This window comes from Peromyscus californicus, unplaced genomic scaffold (assembly GCF_007827085.1).
Source record: "Peromyscus californicus insignis strain IS unplaced genomic scaffold, ASM782708v3 Scaffold_20__1_contigs__length_68692818, whole genome shotgun sequence".
In the NCBI taxonomy this organism is placed as follows: domain Eukaryota; kingdom Metazoa; phylum Chordata; class Mammalia; order Rodentia; family Cricetidae; genus Peromyscus; species Peromyscus californicus.
Window position 1 is genome coordinate 60,868,499 of NW_026294503.1, and position 21,140 is coordinate 60,889,638.

The following is a 21,140-nucleotide window of genomic DNA, read 5'->3' on the forward strand; positions in this document are numbered from 1 at the left end:
TGAACTAGATAAAAATATATTATATGGATGTATGAAATTCTTAAACATTTTTTAATTTTTAAAGGTTTATTTTTATTTTATGTACAGGTGTTCTGCCTGCATGTAGAAGAGTAGCCAGTGCTCTTAACCGCTGAGCCATCTCTCCAGTTTTTAAACAGTTTTAAACAATTTTTAAAATGGTATTAGGAAAACTAGATATCCATGGGTTAAAAAGTATGAAGTTGGACTCTCTTTTTAATATAATTTTACTTTTAATTTAAAATAATTTTCATACAATATACTCTGATCACAATTTCTCCTCCCTCCATCTCCTCCCAGATCACCCCACTTCCCGATCCTTCCAACTTCACACCTTCTTTCTCTCTCCTAAGAAAACAAACAGGCAAATAAAAAAGACAGACAAAATGAACAAACTAACAAGCAAAAAACAAAAAAACTAAGAACATAAGGAACGTGAGCATGAGCACATATGCGCATGCGCACATACACACACACACACTCACACACACATCCCATAAAAACTCAAAATCAGAAATCATGATACAGCAAAAGACCAGTAAAGTGCAAAAGAAACAAAAAACAACCACACACACACACACACACACTCAAAAACAAGCGACAAAAGATCTTCAAAAATACCTTTGAGTTCATTTTGTATTGACTATCTACTGCTGGGCATGGGTCCTGTCTTTAAGTGTAGTTTGTATACCCAGTGAGACTCCCTTGGGGAAACTACTTTTCCTTCATGAGCAGTTGTTTATTAGAAATAGCTTCTTGGTTCAGAATGGGAGTTCATATCTACTTCTCCATCTCAGCACTGAGTACCTGTCTGGTTTGGATCTGTGCAGGCCTGTGCATGCTGCCACAGTCTCTATGAGTTCATATGTACCTCAGTGTAGCCAAAAGGTTTCTCTGGTCCTGCCCAGCCCTGTGGTCCTGCAGCTGCTTATAAAATAATCACTCAGAGGCTTATATTAATTACGAATCGGACGGCCTATGGCTCAAATTTCTTGCTAGCTAGGTCTTATAACAACTCATTTCTACTAATCTATAAATTGCCACATGGCCAGGGTATTACTGGTCTGCTGGCATCTGTTGCTCCCTGGGTGGCTGGCATCTCCCCTTACTCTTCTTTCTCCTTTTACTACCTCTCTTGGATTTTCCCGCCTGGCTCCATCTGCCCTGCCATAGGCCAATGTAGCTTTATTTATCAACCAATCAGAGCAACACATATTCACAGCATACAGAAAGATATCTTGTTGTGTCTGGAAAACATGGTTTCCTTGGTGTCATCATCTACTCTGGCTTTTACCATCTTTCCACTTCCTCTTCTATATGGTTACCTGTAGCCATAAGTTTCTCCAGTCCCACCCAGCCCCATGGTCCCATGGTCTTCCAGTCCCTCCTGGCCCTGCAGTCCCTCAGCTGCTTATAAAATAATCATTCAGAGGCTTAATATTAATTACCAATTGTATGGCCTATGGCAGGCTTCTTGCTAGCTAGCTCTTTCATCTCAAATTAACCCATTTCTATTATTCTATGTATTGCCACGTGGCCGTGGCATTACCAGTCTGCTGGCATGGTGCTCCTTGGGTGGCGGGCTGGCATCTCCCTCTCCTCTCCTTTCTTCTCTCCATATATCTCCTTGGATTTCCTGCCTGCCTCTAAGCTGCCTTGCCATAGGCCAATGCAGCTTTATTTATCAACCAATGGGAACAACATATATTCACAGCATACGGAAAGACATCCCCCAGCAGTTACCTGAGCCCTGAGGAGAAAGATTTGATGAAGACACCCCATTTAGGACTGAGTGTTCCAAGGTCTCCCTCACTCTTTGCACACTGTCCAGCTGTGTGTCTCTGTATCATTCCCATCTCCTACAAGAAGCAGCATCTCTGATGATGGCTGAGACACTGAACGTTGGGTATTGCAGAACATTATTAGGAGTCATTTTACTGCTATGTTCCTTAAGCAGAACAATAGTATTTGGTTTTCCCCAGGCCTAACTAACTAGTCTCTGATTCCCGGCCACCTCAGCTGTGTCAGGCATGGGTTCCATCTCATACGGCGGACCTCAAATCCAATCAGAGAGTGGTTGGTTACACTCACAAAGCTTGTGCCGCTATTGCACCGGCATATCACGGAGGCAGATCACCACTGTCGATCGCAGGGTTTGTAGCTGGGCTGGTGGTTCCTTTCTCCTCTGGTAGCATGCAGAGTATCTTCTAGTACCAGGAACACTAGTCACTAGGGGTTGAAGGCCCTAGTTAGTTAGCACCAGCTTGACTTCTCCGTGATCAATGGGCTATGATGGAGTTGACCTCAGCAACAGGGCTTTGCCATCTGTTTGTGGAAAGTAACCAATAGCCTTTGGCAAAAGCCTGAACTGTTTGGAGGTTTCCATGGGGCCCCTTTGGCCAACAGTTCAATTTGCTGTAACCCATTCTTGGCACTGGAGGTTTTACTTGGTGGCAAAAGATTTCTAGTTGAGGCTTGTCTTTCCAGTTATTTGGTGAGTCCATTTAGATTTCTTTCAGATATGTATTTAAAGAAGTTTCTACTGCAGTAGGTATATGACCCCTCAAATGGCCTTATTATTAACTGTCCCTCCCCATGTTCTCTCCCTTATTCTTCTGTCACCCTCTGTGGTTAATCCTCCTGTTCTAGTCTCCCCTTGTTTCGACCTAACTATCTATTCTATTCCCCCTTTCCTTGGGAGCGCCTTCCCTCCCTTCTAATTCCTTACTCTATACCGATCCTCTGTGGTTATTCATATAGTAGCATGCCTATCAAAGGCTTAAAAGCTAAAATCCACATAGAAGAGAATACACACCATATTTATCTTTTTGGGTCTGAGTTACTTCACTCGGGATGATTTTTTTCTAGTTCCATCCATTCCCCTGAGTCTAGGTCAGGTGTGGCTCCTGGGGATCCCAGGCAGAGTCTGAAGTTGGACTCTCATCTGGCAGCAGTACAAAAACAATTAAAAATATATTGAGCATTAAGCTTAATAGCTTTACTATAAAAATCTGAGACTGACAATGGACTTAACATTGATAGTTTAGATGTTCTAACAAAGACCAGTTAGACTTCAAAATAATTTTTAATTTTATGGATAAAGAATATTACCAACAGAGTTGAAAATTATATATTTGATAAGGGCTTAATGTCCATACCATACAATGAACTCCTAGACTCAACAACAAAGACAAACTTGATTTTGAAATGGGAAACGGACTTGAATAGACATTTTTCTAAAGAAAAATACACAAAAAAGCTAATAAGCAAATTAACACATGATCAATATCATTGATTAAAACTACAATAAGATACCCCTTCACTTCCCTTAGGATAGCAGTTATCAAAACAGAAGGTGAACGGATGAGATTAAGGAGAAATGGAAATATTTGCACACGGCTGGTAAAACTTAAATCAGCACTGACACTGTGGAAAACAGGATGGCAAATCCTTCAAAAGTTAAAAACAGAGCTGCCCCATGACCCAGCACACCCCTTCCCTGGCAGAGCTGCTCCAGGACCTAGGACTCCCCATCCCTGGATATGTCCAAATGAATTGAAAGCAGAAGTTGGACAGACGTCTGCTCATCCACGTTCACAGCAGTCAAGAGGTAGAAGCAGCCAGGTGTCCCTAGATAGATGGATGAGTCAATCAAATGCTGTCTATGCAGACAATGGACTGTCACACAACCTCTAACAGTGAAGGAAACCGGCACATGCCATGGATGTGTGGATGACTACTGAAAGCGCTGTGCAGTGGGAAGCAAGCCCCTCACAAGAGAGGAGGAATGGTGAGTGTGGAAAGATACAGAGAGCAGAACAGTGGGTTTCAGGGTCTAAGGACTTACAGTCCCTGGGCACAGATGTTCAATCTGGGAAGATACAAGAGAAGTTCTGATCCGGGTTGTCGTGGTGACTGTACAATGTCTTTGACACCACTGAGGTGGCCATACAATTAAGAGTGACTAAAATGGTCATTTTAACAGTCTGTTTTATACTACGCCTCTGTATCTGTTGATGATGAAGATCTGCTTGTGTCATAAATGTCTTTATAACTGGTTTGTGTGAATGGAGAGCCAAGCAAACGCTACACATTGTGCTTCACTAACTGGTCTCTGAAGTCAGCTAATTGATAATTCCCGTCACCCACATTTTTTTTCTTGTGCCTTTAATTGTTAAAGAAACGAAGTTGCTGATAAATTTACCCCATTTGGGTTGGCTGAGTGCCTCTTTAGAGTGTCATTCAGTGCGTTCTAGTTTTTGTGTTCTGGGAGCTATAGATGTAAAGTTCTTGTAGTGGGTTTGCGTGTGTGCGTGTATGTGTGTTTGGGGGTTTGTTTTGTCTTGCTTTTGAGACAGGGTGTTACTAGGTAGCCTGACTGGTCTGTAAGGAGCTCTGTCTGCCTCTGCCTCTCCAATACCAGGATTAGAGACCTGTGTTGCCATGCCCAGTAAGGACTGGTTTCACCTGGACTCTTCTCAGAGGCAATGTTTGGAAAGGATACTGGGCCTTGCGATCATATCACTTCAGGAAACATTAACATCTGGATGCCACTCCTGGTTAACATTAATGAGTCCACGGGTGTGCCTGCCTGGGCCACCCTGGAATGCTCTCCATCCATCTTTCACCCAGTGACTCTAGCAGCCACTAGAGATCCACAGCTCCATTATGGCTGCAAAATGGGGGTCTGGTTTTGTTTTGTTTTTCTACTTCTAAGATGCTCAGCACCCTTCAGCTAAAAATTATCCTGTACAGATTATCCTTCACATGACAAGCACTGTGACTTTCAAGTTTGCTCATGAAATTGGGAAAAACGTTTTGTTCTTTTTCTCATTAGTTTTTAAAATATTGAAATGGTGTCTAATAGTTTTCGAGGGTTACCAATTCATTTTTGTTTCCTCTATGAGAATGAGCTTTTAATGTATTTTATATTTTGAGAATCTTGTGTATGTGGAGCAATGGTTCAGGGGTTAAGAGCACTGACTGCTCTTGTCGAGGATCTGGGTTCGATTCCAAGCACCCACAGGGTGGGTAACTCCAGTTCCAGTTCCAGAGGATCCTTCACCCTCTTCTGAACTCCACAGGCACCAGACACACAGTAGTGCACATACATGCACGCAAAACACTCATACACATAAAATAAAAATAAATATATCTTTTTTTAAGTCTTGTGTGTGTGTGACACGTATGTATATGTATTTGTGCATGAGAGCCAAGACGTGGGCGTGTGGAGAGCAAAGGATAACAGCTGTTGGTCTCCACTTTCCACCTTACTGGAGGTAGGGCTCTTTTTGGTTTTCTACTGTGTACACCAGGACAGCAGGCCTGAGAGCTTCAGAGTCTCCTGTCTCTGCCTCCCGCCTCCCCGCAGGGCATGCTGGGATTACAGATGTAGGCTCTACCAATCCTGGCTCTCACATGGGTTCTGAGGATTTCAACTCAAGTTCTCACAACTGCCCAGTTAGTGTTTTCCCCAGCGAGCCAGCTTCTCAGCCCTGCATTTGACTTTTTAGTTCATTATAGTCATCATCCTTTCGGACGTTCACGTAGCCCCATCTGCGGCCAGTGGAAGACTCCTCAGACTGGCTTCTAAGCCATTTCCAACAACGCCTGCTGTCCGGGCTGTCCTCTTCGCTCCCAGTCCCACGTGGTGTTCCAGGAATAACTTGTCTATCGCTGCTTTAGTCCAGGAATCAACACTTTCTCCAAGGAATCCTAAGACAGGGAACTGAGAGGCTGAGCACTAACTGAAGATAATAACCACTGCTATGGCATGACAGTTTCCAGCCCTTTTCAGTGCCCAGAGTGAGCACGCAAGTTCTGCTGTGCTTGGTATCGTTTTCTCAGGGACAGAAATATGCGTTCATCTATTTCCAGACTACAGGATTTTAATTTAACGGCATTAATTTTATATATGCATCACTTTATCCTGAAAGATCTTGGTGCTAAATGACAATGCATAATTGCTTACTACATTTATTACTATGGCTTCAGAATATCCATATAAGTATTACCAACATGCCCACTAAATGCAACATGATTCTTGGTTCTTCTTGTCAGCAGGGTATATTGCACTGTGAATATCTGAACTTGCATGCTCCTTAAAGTCACAGAAAATGATCCTCTGTGTGACTGAGACACAAATCCACTAACTGGAAACACATTATTTTTTTTTTTTTAATTTTGCTTCTTTGTCCTCATTTCTTTTTTCTTTTTTCTTCTTTTGGTTTTTCGAGACAGGGTTTCTCTGTGTAGCTTTGCGCCTCTCCTGGAACTCACTTGGTAGCCCAGGCTGGCCTCGAACTCACAGAGATCCGCCTGGCTCTGCCTCCCGAGTGCTGGGATTAAAGGCGTGTGCCACCACCGCCCAGCGTGTTCTCATTTCTTAAAGATCTCCTTGCTTCTTGTTGTTTTCTTCATACTTATCCAATTTTACTTTAATATTGGGTAAAAAATGTTTACTGCGTGGTTCTAAAAATCCAACTAAGTACATCTATATGATAAAACACATTTAAAGACACCTAGGCCGCCATTTCCACCCCTGCAACCCTGTTTCCCTGCTCTCTACTCCCCAGATAATCATTTTCAGTAGTGTGGGCTTTTCTCTATCCATTGCTTAATTAGTTAACATTAATATAATATAGATTGTATTAATTAATTAGCGTAAACAGACAAAACATGTGCCCCTGTTCTCAGGTAAGGAATCGCATATTACAGGCACTCTCTGCCCTAGAACTTTTCTCCATTGTGTGGATATGTAAGAGTTTGTTTTAAGCAGGCTCTTGGCATCGGGCATGGGTTGTTTTCTAGTTTTCTGTCACACACAAATTGAATCGTCTTGTTTATGTGCCATTCCATATTTTCTGCCAGTGACTCTCTAAGAAATATTTCTTGACATGGAATTGATGGGTCAAAATATAAATGCTTGTGGAACACCGATAATGGACACATTGCCTCCTCTGGGCCTTTTATCTCATCAACAAAACATGGAAGTGCCAATTTCTCTCCAACCTCGCCAATCTCATTGTTAAACCCTTGGAGTTTTGCCAGTCTGACAGGGCAGAGATGGTATTTTAATGTAGTTTTCATTTTCCTCTCTCTAATGAGGAGCGGGTTGGAACACCTTATCGCATCTGGAAGGGCCATTTGCATTTCTTTTCTTGTGAACTACGTGTGGATTTCCTGCTCAGTTTTACAAGGCCAGTGTTATTTGTCTTCTCAATTTATAGAAATCATTAGCTGTTAAGACGTTAACCTTTCATCGATAAGAGGAGTCACAGGTATTTCCCCAGACAGCACTAATGTCTTGCTTAGCTTTTGGGTTGGTTGTTGGCTTCCTTTCAACACAGAACTTTTAATATATAACTAAAATAATTAAGTCTCCCCTAAATCTGGGGAAATTTCACTGAGTCTTCCCAAAGAACTCACCGTTTTCCTCCAGTGTTTGGACTAACGGGCTAGTGTATCATGCACAGGATGAGTCATTTCTGCCTTTTCCATATGGATGTCCGCTGTCCCAGTATCACTTCTGAAAACTCCGTGTTTCTCCACTGATTGCAGGAACAGCTTTCCTCGGAGTTTGACGTCCCATGCGCACTCAGGGCTATTTCTGCATTTTCTATTTGGTTCCATCGGTTGCCAATTTACTCACCTGCCAATACAATCATCTTCTAATTATAGAGGCTTTGTAAAATGCTTTAACATCTGGCTTAAAACTGAGTTCTTGCTCATTATTTTTCTTTTTAAGGTTTTCTAAGATACTTATATTTAGTTTTTCAAAATGAAATATATAATCAATTTGTTAAACTTCAAGGAAAAAACTGATGTGTATAGTTTTATAATAATAAATTTTCTTATTCAAATTCAGTATGGCTTTCTACCTTCTTTACTGTTTCTACATATTTGAGGAACATTGTACCCATACATTTTGATCAATTCTTATTAGGTCTATGCTGAAGTATTTTTGTGTCAATCTAAAAAGAAATCTTAGTAGTTTCTTATTCTTTTACATATGAAATTTATTGCTTTCTATATGTTAATTTTATTTAAACATTACTTATTATTTTTTTTTTTTATTTTGGTTTTTCGAGACAGGGTTTCTCTGTGTAGCTTTGCACCTCTCCTGGAACTCACTTGGTAGCCCAGGCTGGCCTCGAACTCACAGAGATCCGCCGGCCTCTGCCTCCCGAGTGCTGGGATTAAAGGCGTGCGCCGCCGCCGCCACCACCCGGCCTAAACATTACTTATTTAATGTGTTGTTTGTGTTTGTGTGTGTGTGTGTGTGTGTGTGTGTGTGTGTGTGTGTGTATGGGCACGCACATACACAGGACCCATACATACACAGGAGATCAGAGGATAACTTTTGGAAATTGGTTCTTTCCTTTCACTGTGGGTTCTAGAGATTGATCTCAGGTCACCGTGGTTTTGTGGCAAGTATTTTCCCAACGGAACCCCCTTACCAGTCCCTCGGAACACTCGCTGTAAACTGTGACTTTACTAACTTCAGTGTTTAAGTCGTGTCTTCAAAGACTTGAATACATTATCCACGTGCACCGTAATGTGACCTATCAGCACAGGTGACTCTGCCCTCTCCCTTATGTGTTGTAGAGACACGTATGTGGGTGCATGTGCTCATGTATAGAGGTCAGAGGTCAGAGGTCGTCGGCAGGTGTCATCTCTCCTTGTTTCCTTCTCATGCCCTTGATGCTGGGATAATAGATTCCCACCACCACGCCTGACTTTTTATGTGGGTACAGAGAATCTGAACTCAGGCCCTCATGCTTCAACAAACACTTTACCACAGAGGTATCTCCCCAACCCCTCTTCCTCTCTGAAAAATGCTCCTTTCTCTAGCGACATTGAATGACTTTTTTTTTTATATGTGCGTAGGTGTTTTGCCATGGGTGTTGGATCCCCTTGAACTGAATTTACAGACAGTTGGGAGCTGCCATGTGGGTGCTGGGAATTGAAGTCAGGCCCTCTGGAAGAGCAGTCAGTGCTCTTAAGCCCCTGAGTCGTCTCTCCAGCCCTGACATTTTTAAAGTAGTTTTAGACAGTAGTAGTGATACTGGTCACCCTTGTCTTATGTTTGATTTAGGGATGAATTTCATCATTAAGTAAGATGCTGACTTTGGGGGCTGAAATATATATGTATAATTTCTTGATGCATTTTAAATTTCCCATAAATGTGTCACCGTCTCTTCATTGAGGTATCGAGTGTAAATCATCTAGGATGGTTACTTTTCAAATTCCAATAAACACAAAGATCACAAGGGGTTCTCATTAAGTATAGGTGCCGACTCAGCAGATACAAGGCAGGCCCTAAGTTTCTGTATTGTTATGAGTCCCATGGGGGTAAGCTGGGTGCTAGAAGTCAAAGTGGACCACACTCTACACAGCAAAGGTATAAAAGAAATCATTTTCTAGCATTGATTTCCAAAATAAATTTTAACTCAGAACAGGAAATGGTCATGAAAAGTCCTGATTTGGAATTTTAAGAGCCATGTATGTTTAACTCTCTGAAGCCTGAATCACAGAGGAGTACAGGATATGGCTAAAGGTGACTTCCTGTCACATCAGAGGGGGAAGAAAGCCCTTTCTGTGGCTGGGGGTGTGTCTGAGGAGATGCAGCTCCTGCAGTCTCTGATGCAGGCGTTCCGGATCCAGGTGGGTCAGGGAAGAATCCAAGACAGGAAGTGCATGCAGGAGAAGAAGGTGCAGCTAACTGCCAAGGGCGCCAGCCTCTCGGACACAATGTTTCTGCCTAATGGGAGGCTTCAGCACTGATCCACCAGGTTCAAAGGCCTGAGACTAGATACCCCTTGGCTGGTACCAGAAAATAACCTACTAATGGCTTCATGTTCAGGATTTCATAGGTGAAAAAAATGTTAAGCCATCAGAGCAGAACTAGCATGTTGCCAACACAAAACCAAACAGGGAGCAGACATTAAAGTGGATTAAAAGATCCAGAAGTAAATCCAGAAAGCCATAAACACCTAACCTTTCATTAGTACTCAAACACTGTGCTGCCGCCAGGGCCATGCCAATCTGAGTGGCCTGCGCTGCCGCCAGGGCCATGGTGACCTCCAGGCTGCTGCTGAGGACCATGTCTAGGTCTGTAGTCCTGCTGCAGCTGGGAGTCTGTGCTGATCTCCATGACCCAAGATCCCACAAGGGACCCTCAATATCCAAGCGCCCTACTGCGCTGACACCACCCTGTGCTAGCCCTGGGAGAGCTGGTCCTGCCCCTTGCTGGCCACTGTAGCAGAAGAGCTGGCCCCACCCCTCACCACGGGTGTGGGAGAGCTGGCCCAAAGGCATGGGCTAGAAGAGCTGACTCCACCCCTTGCCTGAGAGGTGGTCCCAGTGGCCTGGACTGACCAAATCAGCCCCATTGCTGAAGCTAACACCTACACAACTCATTGAAGAAGTTGAACTGGAGCCTACATAGAGCCTTCACCTCTAAGTGCTAGTGTCTTTGGTACAGGAAGGTACTCTGCATGCTACCAAAAGAAAAAATGTAAATATCAAGCCATTCGTAAACCCTTTGATATATAATGATGCCCTACCTGCAAGATCTGCTAGACCAATGGTGCCACAGAGCTTGTGGGAGTAAATAAACAATATCTGATTTAAGGCCCACTCCACAAGATTAAACCCATATACACTGCTTGAGTGACCAAGAACGTGAGACTAGATATAGCCCAGGAACCTAGGGTAAAACCAAATACTGCTATTATTAAAAAAAAAAAAAAAAAGTGGCAATAAAATGCCCCCCAACGATAGTCTGCTATACTCAAAGATCACTGCCTTGCTCAACCATCATTAGAGGAGCTTCCTCTTGCAGAAGATGGGAACAGATGCGGAGACCCACAGCCAGATGTTATATAGGGAATGAGAGGCCTTGGAACACTAAGCCCTAAATGGGATGTGCCCATCAAATCTCTCTTCTCAGAGCTCAAGAGACCCTGAAGGCAAGGAGGCAGAAAGAGTGCAAGAGCCAGAGGGCGTAAAGGACACCAAGAAAATAAGGTCCTCTAAATCACATGATCAAAGCTTATGTGAATTCACAGAGACTGAGGCAGCATGCATAGGACCTGCACAGGTCTTCAGCATGCACAGGGCCCTTTGCTTATATATTATGGCTTCAGTTTAGTGTTTTTATGAGATTCTTGAGTGTGAGAATGAGTGGGTCACTGATTCTGTGCTGCGGGCCGCAGGAATATACCATAAGAACTCAGCTGGTTATGGCAAAGTCACTACCTGGAGGGATCAAGGATTTCCTCCAGAGGAAGCCAAATTCCAAGGAGCTTTTGGTGTTACTTGGCTTGTTATATATCAGCTGTCTTCTGTTATGAAAATCATGTGTGCCTTCACAGTTTTCCCAATTGACTTTTCCCTAAGAAGGGCTAACAGTGTAGACTGATCACTCTCTGGACATACACACTCCAGGCATTTGGAAAACAGCCTCAGGAAAGGCTTTCTCTGGAATCAGATATCTCCCTTAGTCACTCTCAAGGACTAACAGTAATAACAAGTCTCCTGATTTAAGGTAAATTCCACAAGGAGACACTACCTAGGTCAGGTGGACGTTAAGTAATGGCTTTGCACAATTTAGCTCAGACCCTCCTTTCTTACAGCCTTACTAACTTTATAGACCTCTAACTCCTTATCTAACCACTTCTAGGGATATTTAGATAACTTTCTGTGCTGACAGCTATGCTCAGCCAGAACCCCAATTCAAGCCTCCCTGTAATTATCATCATTGGCAGCATCCGGCCAGGTCCATCCTCAGATGGAGGAAAGTATCTTATCAGAGATACCTCTGTACTAAGAACAGACTTAAGCATCCAGGCTACCTGTTTGAGAAGGCCTGGCGGATGTGTCAATTAAGCTTAACTTCCTCCTTTCCCAAATCTTACCTCCAGTTCCAGATCTCCCTTTAACTATCACCAGAGGCATCTACCTGCACACAGGTTGCCTAGCGACTGAGCACACCTTCCCCCACCCTGCAGAAAAAACAGCAGATAGCTCAGACAGATAGGAGCCACAGGAAAAAAGAAGGCAGTTTTATTTTCTCCCATTGACCTAGCAACTTATAGATTCTTAACATTTTCTACTAATCATGTTTAAGACTATAGTTGAGCACATAAGATCCCTCTTCTTAGATATTACCCAAATTTAGCCTTTAGTTAATTCATTTCCCCATTGGTCACTTCCCTTTGGGGTTGCAAATGATAATTAACGGTGATTGCCCCTCTATGTGATTCTTATCACCCCTCCATTTGACCCTGGAAGCCTGGCTTTACACTGCTAAGAAAATACTGCTTGTAAGTGTATATATACCAGAACTTCCAGGGCACTGGAGGAGGGAGAAGAGGAAAGAGAATGGAAGACCTAGATGGGTAAGAAACTGAGAGGGGGGTTGGGGATTTAGCTCAGCGGTAGAGCGCTTGCCTAGCAAGCACAAGGTCCTGGGTTCAGTCCTCAGCTCCGAAAAGCAAAAAAAAACCAAAAAAAAAAAAAAAAAAAGAAACTGAGAGGAACAAACTGAGATGGAGAAGAACTAGATTGAAAGGCTAGAAGAGAGTACTAGAGGAATGAGATGGAAGATGAGGAAGAGTCAGATGGGAAAGTACTAACTGGGTAAGAACAAGCTGAAAAGGACCTAGATGAGGCAGAATTAAGATGAGAGAATTAAGATAGAACTTAGAGGGAGCAGTAGATAAATATAGAGAGAAATCAGGCAAGAAAGGAGCTAGGCACGAGAACAGAACTGAAGCTGTGTATATAGGATGTTATGCCAGAGGAATTAAAGCAAGTGGACTATAGAGCTTGGTGTGCTGAGATTCTATTGTAGATGTATCCAACCTTCCCATCAAACAATAAACACAGAACCAATGCAAAGAAGAAAGCCAAGAGGTCAGAGCCAAGAGCCAAAACCTTACCCTTCCTCCTGCAGTGGTCCTACCTCTCCGAACCAGAGCTACCCCTGTGTTAAAGTCTTTATATAGAGTTCCTGTCCTGCCTTCTCATTGGTTGTAAACCCAACCACATGACCGCCTCCTCACAGCCTGTCTGTATAGGCCTCCAGGTTTTCCATGATTGGTATTAAGATTAAAGGCATGTGTATCCAATAATGGCTGTATCCCTGAACACACAGAGACTTACCCAGCTCTGCCTACTAAGTGCTGGAATTACAAGCGTACGCTACCACTGCCCTGCTTTCCTATGGCTTGCTAATAGCTCTGACCCCCGGGCAACTTTATTTATTAACATACAAATAACATTTTAATACAAATAAAATATCACCATATTTCCCCTTTTCTATTTTAATAAAAAGGAAAAAAAAGAAAAAGCTTATAACTAATATAAGAAAAACTATATACAAAAGGACAATAACTATATACAATATATACAAGTAATAAATACCTAAACAATGTCTAGTCCATTTGTATTTGACAAATTCAGAGAAAATAATTTCATTATCTATCCTATTTTTGTAAGTCCAAAATGTATCCTAATTAATCTTCAACTATAACTAACTAACCTTCAACTATAACTAACTAATCTTCAACTCCCTCAGAGACCCAAGAAGGAAATAATATTAGCTAACAAAAATAAAAACAGGAAGTGCACATAAGCAACCTCCAAAAAATTTGTGAGTTGACAGAAACAGACAGCTGTCTGGACAGTCACCTGAGGTTTCTCCGAAGTGCTGGGGCATCATCTTCAGCCTATAGGCTTAGCATATCTGACAGACTCATTTGTGAAGTAGGATGTACACAAGGTCAACAGTTCAACCTCACATTGAGTGAGAGTAGTCCATGTACCAGAAACACCTGAATTCCACCAGTGTCATGTCATGATTCAGGATTTCAAATTCTGGAAATTGCTGATGGTTTTCCAACTCAGCTGTCCATTCTTCCTGGCTGTGTATATATGGCTTCATCTCAGCATCCCATTCTTCTCCATATCCCTCCATCATTCTATATCCCGAAAATAGTCCTCGCCGTTAGTAGTTCTCTCTCCTGAGCCCCTGGGATGTATAATATTAAGGCTGGTCCCTCTAATATTATACAAGAATTTTGGTACCTTCTCTTGGGTTCTTTTCCTTCTGTTTGTTTGTCTTGTCCAACTTGGATGGGTTAGTTTTTGTTTTATCTTACTATATTTTACTTTGTTACATTTTATTATTACCCCTTAGAAGCCTCTTTGTTTTCTAATGAGAGACAGAAAAGGGGTGGATCTGGATGGGAGGGAAGGTGGGGAGGAGCTGGGAGAAGTAGAGAGAGCGGAAACCATAATCAGAATATAGTATGTGAGGGGGAAAAAAATCTACTTTCAATAAGAGGAAAAGAAAGTTAGAGTATGAAAGCACATTGTTCAGTATGACCATGCAGAGCGGAAGAACAACCAGTTTGCTTTAGTAGAAGCTGACGTATAAAATAATTGAAAAAATAGTTTTCAATAATATTAAGTTTTAATAATATTAAGTCTTATACTAATATGGCAAAGCATTGCTTTATGTCTGATTAGGAAGCTCCAATTAGCATGGCAAAGTTTTTATCTTGGCTTCACCCAAAGTACTTGAATGTTCTACAAGGGTCATTAATATCTAAAGTATTTTAAGCATTTCTTTTTCAACTATGTGTTGTTTCTGAAGAGAATGTTTTTAAAAATTTTAAAAATATATATCTGCTTGGTCTTTTACTAGCAATGGAATTCAAATTCAATAAATCACATTATAGTATATATTAGAAAACACCATCTGCATCGCAAAGGCCACAATCACGGGCGTGAGAAACCAGCCTGCGGAATGCATGGGAAAGCCCCTGACCACTATACAGCTGATGGGAGATTAATATCTAGAATATATATATATATTTTTAAAAACCTGCAAAAACTGAAAACTAAAAAAACAAATAGTCTGATTGACAAATGGGTTAATGAAACGAAGAGAAAATTCTCAAAAGAACTCCGAATGATGGCGGGAGTGTAACCTGGTGTAGCCATCATGGAAATAGATGAAGGGTCCTCAATGAAAAGCACAACTACCATCTGACCTAACTCCACCTCTCCTGGCATCATCTCCCCACAGGGCTTTAAGCCAGCCTCCACGAAGGTACTCATCCATCCTGGTTACTGCCAAAGTGCTCCCAACAGCCACAGTTGAGAGGCAGCTTCCACGGCCTTCAGGGTAAAGAAAATGTGGTGTACGTGCACAACAGAATTCTATTTGACTTCAAATAAAAATAAAATGATGGCAATTGCAGGGAGATGGACGGACCTAAGGATTGCTACACTAAACAAAATGAGGCGGGCACAGGAACAAGTGGCAGAGATCTTCTGCCATCTTCAGAATGTAGAGGGGGTGTCATGAAAACAGGGGACTGTGAGAGGGAAGGAGAGGTCTAAAGGGGGGGTGAAGAGCGGACAAGAGCGGGTACGGAGTGGACATGTCATGAGGACTCTTTGGAGGGCAGGAATGAGCAGAATGGGAAATGGAAGGATAGGGGCAAATAAGAACAAAGCATAACAATACCTGTATGAAAATGATACCGGGAAACACATTTCTCTGTGTGTTAAGCAATATTAGATTTTTTTTTTCAATGAATCCAAAACAAAGTAAACCACTCACTCATCCATCCGCTGTAAAAGTGGAAGACTCACTGTCAGATACTAGGGACAAGAAGAACTGCACCTTTGAAGCCTCACATCACTAACACGGGGGTTCTCAACCTTCCTAATGCTGCGACCCTTTAATACAGTTCCTCATGTGGTGACAACCCCCAACCATGACATTATTTTCATTGCAACGTCATAACTGTGATTTTGTTACTGTTATAGATCATAATGTAAAAACCTGTTATACGGGGCTGGAGAGATGGCTAAGAGGTTAAGAGCACTGTCTGCTCTTCCAGAGGTCCTGAGTTCAATTCCCAGTACCCACATGGTGGCTCACAACCATCTGTAATGAGATCTGGTGCCCTCTTCTGGCCTGCAGGGATACATGCTGTATACATAATAAATAAATAAAATCTTTAAAAAAAAAAAAAAAAAAAAAAAAAAAACCTGTTATGCAGATGGTCTTAGGCAAGCCCTGTGAAAGAGTTGTTTGACTCCCCCCCAAGGGGTCACAACCCACGGGTTAAGAACCACTGACTAACACCTCCTAAGCAATGGTAGTACACCATATATTGCAAGAGATTTGTTTGTGTTGTTGCTCCGAGACCACCAAAGGAATCCAATCTTGGAGTGGACCTTAGAGTTTCCTGGCGGACTCAGAGGAAGCTAGAGGGACACACAGGAGTAGTAATGAGGGGCCAAAAGAGATTGGGGGGGTCAATTGGGGAAGGTTGAGGAGATCATTTCTCTGTCACTCTGCGGGTCTTTCAGGTATATTCCCTAATATCTGACTACCGAGATTTATTGTTTAATAAAACAATTAAAAAGCCACAATATATGTCTATACACAGAGGCTTATTCGACAGTGTGTATAGATATCCCTGTATTTTCCCCTGGACATCTGATCCATGTAACATGAATCTTAAAAGGTCTTATTAGCCGGGCGGTGGTGGCGCACGCCTTTAATCCCAGCACTCGGGAGGCAGAGCCAGGCGGATCTCTGTGAGTTCGAGGCCAGCCTGGACTACCAAGTGAGTTCCAGGAAAGGCGCAAAGCTACACAGAGAAACCCTGTCTCGAAAAACCAAAAAAAAAAAAAAAAAAAAAAGGTCTTATTAATGAAAACAAACCTGGAGCCAGGTATTGGGGTGAATGCTGGAAGATCAGAGAAACAGAACAAGCCACATCCTCACCTCGCCAGTTCCTCAGCTGATTTTGTTTCCTCAGACTGGAAGCCTCTGAGTCCTCACCAGAATGGATCTCAGCTGAACTGCTGCTAAAAGCTTAACGAGGCTCCGGTTCCTGGTCCTCATGCCTTATATACCTTTCTGCTTCCTGCCATCACTTCCTGGGATTAAAGGCATGTGTCACCATGCCTGGCTGTTTCCAATGTGGCCTTGAATTCACTGAGATCCCGATGGTTCTCTGCCTCCAGAACGCTAGGATTAAAGGTGTGTGTGCCACCATTTTCTGGCCTCTATACCTAGTGGCTGTTCTGTTCTCTGACCCCAGATAAGTTTATTTGGGTGCACAATATCACCACAGATTCATGTGTTTAAAAGAACTCAGTTCTGATGTTCTAATTAAAATTCACCTTTCTAATTATTTACATGTCAGTATAGCACTTCATTTCCCAACTAAACACCTGATAATACACACAGATTTAAGGTTATGGGCAGATGATAAAATATCTATTTTTGATCTATAAAAATGTTTCCTGTGATATGTTCTAACTTAGAGGACAAAACTTCAGTCTCCTAAGTTATATAAATCAAGACCCAAATATAGGGTTTTAAGCCAGCACTCCTCCTTATACTAATCAAAAACAATTCCCATTTGCACGTTTAGTGATGTTGTGAAAAGGAAGTTTCAGAGCTAAGAGAGTAAGTCTGTGGAAAAAAATATTATTCATGTATAATTTTATTTCTGTGGTGTGAATGTGTGTGATATTGCCCTATATTTGCAAAGTCTAAATCCCAAGTTACAGTGTTGTTTAGAAAGTTTTTTAAAAAATCATTTGCAAGATTTTCCTGTTTATATAAAAATACGTATTTTTACCTACAGATATCATTTTCAGGCAAAGTTCCCTGCCCCCAGATCTTTTCCACATCCAGTGTTCTGTCCCACACCCTAGGCTTCAGTTCTACCCACAGCAGCTGGAGATCTAGCTCCTGCCAGAGCAGACTCGCTAAACAAATGAAAGGGACCCTAATGTCAAGCAAGAGAAGTCCAACACGTTCAAATCTTGCCGAGATCTCATCTCCCCAGTGGTTCCTGTTGTAGAATATTATTTTAAGGTGTATTACATTTGTTTATGCTGTGGAACATTTGTTTTAATGATGCAAAGATGTGTTGCGTTCTTTTATGTTGCATTTGTTTAACTCTGTGAAGCTGTGTTACTACTGTGCCTGTCTAAGACACCTGATGGTCTAATAAAGAGCTGAACGGCCAATAGAGAGGCAGAAGATAGGATAGACAGGGCTGCCAGGCAGAGAAAAGAAATAGGAGAAATCTGGGAAAGAAAAAAGAGCAAGTCGGGCAGTGGTGGCACATGCCTTTAATCCCAGCACTTGGGAAGCAGAGGCAGGCAGATCTCTGTGAGTTCGAGGCCAGCCTGGTCTACAGAGTGAGTTCCAGGAAAGGCGCAAAGCTACACAGAGAAACCTTGTCTGGGGTGGAGGGGAGCAAGAGAACAGGGAGAGGAGGATGCTAGGGGCTAGTCACCCAGCCAGCCACGGAGTAAAATATACAGAACTAAGAAAAGGAAAAAGCCCAGAGGCAAAAGGTAGATGGGATAATTTAAAGTTAAGAAAAGCTGGCTAGAAATAAACCAAGCTAAAGCCAGGCATTTATAATTAAAAATAAGCCTCCGTGTGTGATTTATTTGGGAGCTGGGTGGCGGGCCCCCTAAAGAGCAAAAACAACCAACAACAGGTTCCTGCATCCTATATAACTTGACCGCATTACTGTGAAGTGTAAGAGTCTATCTCAATAGACGTTGAGAAGTTCTTGACATTGTTGATTAAACATACGACACACGGTGCAGGTGAAAGCTGAAGGACCAGAAATGTATTTACAGCTGCCTTTGGAGCTGTATTGCACCAGCAGCCTAGGCAGACTCCAGGTTTTTCACCTGAAAGTTTAGTTTTAAAACCAAGCTCAATTCCCCAAAGCTTAGGTCTCTAGCCTTCCCTATGGCTGCTTTTTTGCCTGGAGGCCCAGGACCCCCAGAGAAGCAATGAAAAGCTGGCTATGCTAAAAAGCCCCCCACCTGCCCAGCTCTGTGCTCAGGAAGCCAACCAGAGTACAGATCTGCAGGCCAGTTCAATATCTGTACTACCAGGAAATGGAGTCAAGAGTGTTTGCATTAGGGGCTAGAGAGATGGCTCAGCAGTTAGACACGTTGCTGCTCTTGCAGACCGGAGTTGAGTTTCCAGCACCCACATTCAGTGATTCACAAGTGCCTGTGACTCCAGTTCCAGGGCACACGATGACCTACTTTAGCTTCCAGGTACCTACATGCTCCTATCCATACATAGATACACACACATAATTTAAAATAAAACAATTAAAAAAAAGTATTTGCATTAAGATCCTTTATAATAGTTACACACTTATCCAGACTTCTTTTAACTCAAAGTTCTATCAGATCAATTCTAAAAGAGAGCAAAAAAATAACATGGGTAGGGAGACAGACAAAGAAGCCTGATGAAACCTGGCGTAGACTGACAAGGATCGAATCCAGAAAGATAAAGTAAGGCAATGAGACACATGTTAGTCTCCAAGTGCTCACATCTCTGGACTACAGCACTGAAAAGCAGAGTCATCTAGAGTTTTGCTTGGGAATGAAGTCCAAACGTGTGGCTGGAGCCTGGACTCCACTGTGCTGGAAGCTGGCAGCCCTAGACGTGCAAGCATCCAGATACCCATCACAGTTAAAGACATTGGCTGATGCTTTATCCTCTTCAGGAGCTGTGACCACTAAGATATCCTCCCCAGTCATAGCCACTTGAGTGAGAAAGCGGGACTCCTAGGATTCATGGGCACCAAAGAGATGCCTGAAACCGTGATGGTGAGAAGCATATCACACTGAATGTGCACCACACAAACATGTCTCAGTTTTACATTGCCAATCTTACACTTCCATTTGGTAGTGTTTACATTTTTTGTGATATATTTAACATGAAATATGCCCAAGGTAAGCGTGTACCCCTAGAAACAGAACCGTTTCCACTTCTCACTGACCGGTACTCTGGAGCAAAGTTGTCAGAAAATAACTTTGCACACTATTGTCCAGTGACCAATGCCTCCACGGGAAAGGCACACGAATTTATCTAACAAATATCTTTGTGATAGAAGCCTAACACAACAAGAGCTGGTACACAAATGATGAATAAGGGGCCAGAAGGGAAGGCACACTCACTGGGGATGTAAAGTGAGAATATATCTTCCCACAGAAAACCCGGATAAACCCCTCTCTCGACTAAGGTGGGGAGTAATGGTGAGCGTTATAGCGTGAGATTTAAATAAGAAACCGTCTGTGAATTCATCTAGGCTCAACACGCCACAGGCACACACAGATGTTAGTCCCCTCATTTGCCAACTTGGGGTTAGCCAATTAACCTTGTGAATTTTAGTTTTCCTAGCTCAAAGAAGGAAACATTTCCTATAATATTGTCTTAGTTAGGGTTTCTATTGCTGTGATGAAACACCATGACCAAAAAGCAAGTTGGGGAGGAAAGGGTTTATTAGGCTTACACTCCAGCATTGCTGTTCATCACTGAAGGAAGTCACGACAGGAACTCAAACAGGGCAGGATCCCAGAGGCAGGAGCTGATGCAGAGACCATGGAGGGGGGCTTCTTACTGGCTTGTCTCACATGGCTCCCTCAGCCCACCTTCTTATAGCACCTAGGACCCCCTGCCCAGGGATGGCACCACCCACCATGGACTGGGCCCTTCCCCTTGATCACTAGTAGAGAAAATGCCTGACAGCTGGATTTTCATCGAGATATTTCCACAACTGAGGCTCCTTCCTCTCTGATGACTCTAGCTTGTGTCAAGTTGACACAAAACCAGCCAGTACAAATAATTGAGACTTGTAAATAAATCAAGACACCGTAAGCTGCATAGTACGTTCAGACCTAAGTCTATTGATATTACATCAGACACGTGGCTTCTCGGTATAGAAACCCCATTCAGTTTGCGGGGAATCTCTAGGTAAGTGGGGAGCAAGGTCTGTGCTTCACTATGGAAGCCAAGGCCAAAACATTCCCCGGACCCTTGGCAGGGAGTGCTGTCTGTACTTTGAAACAACATGGAGTACCCAACCAAGAGTCAAAGGCCAGTCTCAGAAGCACAGTGGCACTCTTCTTGGCATACACACAGGGTGGCGGTACTGGCATTGGTGGCAACACCGTCATTTAACCTGTCCTAGCTGCCGGCAGCCACATTCCACACAGCATCCGCCAATGGTGGGATCCGGCTGTGGCTCACC

General features: G+C 42.8%; 1 long non-coding RNA gene across 11 annotated transcripts in view; it reads right to left on the reverse strand.

The window, feature by feature from the left end:
* LOC128117003 (uncharacterized) overlaps nt 1-21,140 on the reverse strand; it is a 170,628-nt gene that overhangs the window by 60,462 nt on the left and 89,026 nt on the right. For 9 of the 11 annotated variants that reach the window (XR_008220666.1, XR_008220663.1, XR_008220665.1 and 6 more), the window contains 2 exons: nt 7,447-7,669; nt 2,834-2,962 (listed from right to left, as the gene is read on the reverse strand). The exons of 1 other annotated variant lie outside the window; for it this stretch is intronic. This is a non-coding gene — a long non-coding RNA (uncharacterized LOC128117003). The remainder of the gene's footprint in view (nt 1-2,833; nt 2,963-7,446; nt 7,670-21,140) is intronic. One more of the 11 variants, XR_008220659.1, reaches the window with a different exon arrangement.